We start from the raw sequence: 3,924 nt of genomic DNA, 5'->3' as shown, positions 1-3,924 counted from the left end.
ACACGACTGAGTGACTGAACTGAATTGAACTGAAGAATCAGAAATTGAGGAAGAAACATTAATAGGTAATAACTTTAATAAGTAAGTTAATAACTTATTTATTATAAATTAATAACAATAATAAAATGAAATCCCTCTTGGTGAAATAAAGGGGAGGAAGAAAGGGAGTGGGAAAAGTACAGAAGATTTACAGTCCTGGGACTTCCCTGGAGGTTCAGTGGTTAAGACTTTGCCTACCAATGCAGGGGATGCAGCTTCCATCTCTGGTCAGGGAGCTAAGATCCTGCATGCTTCAGTGACTAAGAAAATAAGCTATAAAGCAGAAGTAATATTGTAACAGATTCAATAAAGACTTTTTAAATGGTCCACATCAAAAAAATCATTTTTAAAAAATGTAGTCCTTTGGGCTGGTGTTTGTCAAAAGAACAGTGCCACACTGTGGGAAGACAGTTATGTATATTTTTTTTATAGAGCTATTTATTTCTCCCCATTATTAAGATTATAGTAAAGTGTTTTGTTTTGTTTTCAAAAAGAACTTTTGTTAGTGCTGCTAAGGGAAACTCAAGAAAAAAAGGTATTATTTTTCATTATTTAAGGTTAGCTTGTAACAGGGGAGGACTAACTATGTCAGGAATTTTCATCAGGAGAAGGAAAATGAATGAGTCCAGCCCAGGAGGACAGCTGGGGCTCCAGCATATTGGAAGAAGTTATGCATGCTTCCTATATAATGGATTCAATTCCTTATTATCAGTCTCTATAAAGCTGAACTAACCATGTAAAATTCTAATTTGACTCCACAGCACTGACCTTTCAAACCTTGATTCTCCCTCTCAGTGTCCTCCTATCTGTCCCTTGATCCTAATTTCTCACTGCTTTCTTAAATCCCATGGACATTATTCTCTCTGAGAAAACAGCACTCTTTTTTTTCCCCACCCCCAAGATAGGTATGGGAAGAGTCTCCCTTTTACAGGTTTATGTTTGTTTGATTATTGTCATTTGTCTAGGAAGTTGCCAAAATTCCGATCAGTTTCATTTCAAAAATTCAAAGTTCTGTCCATTTTAGCCTGTCCCTAGGTGGTGGTAAACTTGGGGATGAGCAAAGCTGAATAGATGTGAGTGAAGTGAAGCTGCTCAATCGTGTGTGACACTTTAAGATCCCAGGACTATAGCCTACCAGGCTCCTCTGTCCATGGAATTTTCCAGGCAAGAATATTGGAGTGGGTGGCCATTTCCTTCTCCAGAGGATCTCCCCGACCCAGGGATCGAACCCAGGTCTCCTGTGTTGCAGGCAGATGCTTTACCCTCTGAGCCACCGGGGAAGCCCATAGATGTGAGTAGCACTCTATGTTTCTGATATTTTGATGCTGGATGGACAAAATGAAGAATGATTTTTACAGTCATCTAGAACAGAGTGGTAGCCATGGAGAAAGGGTATTTTCTGATTCATCCGTTGAGGAAGTAGATTTCTTTCCATTCTGTTCTCTCTGACCCTTACCTTTTCCTTCTGGTGAGCTTTTTGGTTTTTTTTTTTTTTTAATATTTTTTGGTTTTTAAACTTATGTATTTATTATTTTTTTATTGAAACATAGTTAATTTAGCATGCTTTGTTAGTTTCAGGGGTAGAGCAAAGTGAATCCCTGTGTGATTATATGAACTCATTTTTAGAGTCTTTACCCATATAGGCCATTACAGAGTGTTCAGTAGAGCTCTCTGTACTATACAATAGGTCCTTACTAGTCATCTGTTTTATACAGAGTAGTGTGTATGTGTCAATCCCAATCTCCCAATTTATTCCCTCCTGCTTACTCCCTGGTAACCAGGGACCATAGCACACCAGGCTCCTCTGTCCTCCACTGTCTTCCAGAGTTTGCTCAGTTCATTGCTTCATTAAGTTGATGATGCTATCTAACCATCTCATCCTCTCCTGCCCACTTCTCCTTTTGCCTTCGATCTTTCCCAGCATCAGGGTCTTTTCCAATAAGTTGGATAATCCTATCAGATGGCCAAAGTGTTGAAGTTTCAGCTTCAGCTACAGTCCTTCCAATGAATATTTAGGGTTGATTTCCTTTAGGATTGACTGATTTGATCTCCTTGCAGTCCAAGGGACTCTCAAGAGTTTTCTCCAGCACCACAGTTCAAAAGCATCAGTTCTTTGGGGCTCAGTCTACTTTATGGTTCAACTGTCACATCCATACATGACTGCTGAAAGAACCATAGCTTTGACTATACGGACCTTTGTTTCCAAAGTAATGTCTCTGTTTTTTTTTTTTTTTAATTTTTGCAATATAATTCTATTTATATAAAATTTTTAGTGTGATGGCTAACTTTATGGGTCAACTTCACTGTATCACAGGATGCCATTGGGCCCAGTAAAGCAGATTGCCCTCCTTAGGGTAGGTGGGAATCATGTATCTGTTGACGATCTAAGTAGAACAAAAGTTGGTGAAAAGAAGAATCTTTGTTTTTTATTCTCTGCCTGCCTGCTCAAACTGGTACATCTTATCTCATTTTCTCCTGCCCTTAGACACCACCAGCTCTCCTGGGTCTCCAACTTGCAAATAGCACATTTGCGTATTTCTCAGCTTTCATAATTGTGAGCCAATTTCTCCTAACATAATTCAATCTTTCTCTTACATATGTATATAGATAGGCAGATGATAGAGACAGACTTATATATGTATCTATTAAAACTTGTATTAGAACTCCACAAACACCAAGCATACTGTATTTACATTTGCTCACTCTGTGGTTTAGATAGATAGATACATATTTATATAGCTCTTTATCTATTTATTTATATCACAGAGTAAATAAATAATATATGATGCTTCTCTGAAGAACTCTAAGTTTTGATATAATTTATTAAATATAGTTTATTTAACATAATTTGTTGTTTCTCTGCAGAACTCTAAGTTTTAATATGATTTTTAATTGAAAATTTGTACAAGCTGGTTTTTTAGTAATGGTTATTTCACAATCAGTTCATAATATTCCTGATCATTTTAACAGTTGACACTCATGAACCAGTTCTAGCTGTCACCAGCATGCTACTTGCTAAATCCCTGTAGCTCAAGCTGTTTTATTATAAGAAGCCTCTATCTGTTCACGAAGTATGGGAGAAATAAGCCTAAAGAAGCCCTTTTTCCTTGGAAGATTTGGGTGAAGTTTTCAAGTGTCTCAGTGGTAAAGAATCTACCTGCCAATGCAGGAGATGCAGGAGACATGCGTTCCATTCCTGGGTCAGGAAAGTCCCCTGGAGAAGAAAATGGCAACCCACTCCTGGATTGACTGGACAATCCCATGGACAGAAGAACCTGGTGGGCTGCAGTCCATGGGAGTCACAAAAGAATCAGACATGACTGAGCAAATAAGCGCACACACACACACACACACACACACACACACAGTGGACAGTTGGGGATATTGACAAGTCATGGCTACAGGATGGCCACCAGTTACATCAGACATGCAGTGTCACTGTAACACTTGTAGAGCCAAAGTCACCAACGACATGGAGGCAAGGAAGGGGGAGGCAGCTAACACCAGCAAGCAGGGCTTTCTGGAAAGTTGCTTGTTTCATAAAGTTGGTTGCTTTTACCAGTATGTCTAAGTTCTTGTTCTCCCAGACATCAGTGGAAATTTGGACAATTATTTTGAGTAAATTGTTAAAAAAATAACAGTTTAGAGAAACTTCAAAAAGAAGACTAGCCTTGTGTGACTGGCCTCGAGTCATTTCATTCTGGGCATTAAAAGAGAATGTGGCCTTTCTCCTCTCCATCACGATGCCTGGCTCTCTGTGGCAGAGCTGTCAAATGACCAAAGGGAAAAACTGTCTAATTTTGTGAGACTTTACCATCTAACACAGACCTACAACAAAGCTGGAAAATATTCATTTTCAAAAATGACCACACAAACAAATTCCTC

This window comes from Moschus berezovskii, chromosome 7 (assembly GCF_049115385.1).
Source record: "Moschus berezovskii isolate FMDL1 chromosome 7, NW_MosBer_1.0, whole genome shotgun sequence".
In the NCBI taxonomy this organism is placed as follows: Eukaryota; Metazoa; Chordata; class Mammalia; order Artiodactyla; family Moschidae; genus Moschus; species Moschus berezovskii.
Note: the sequence above shows the minus strand (reverse complement) of the source record.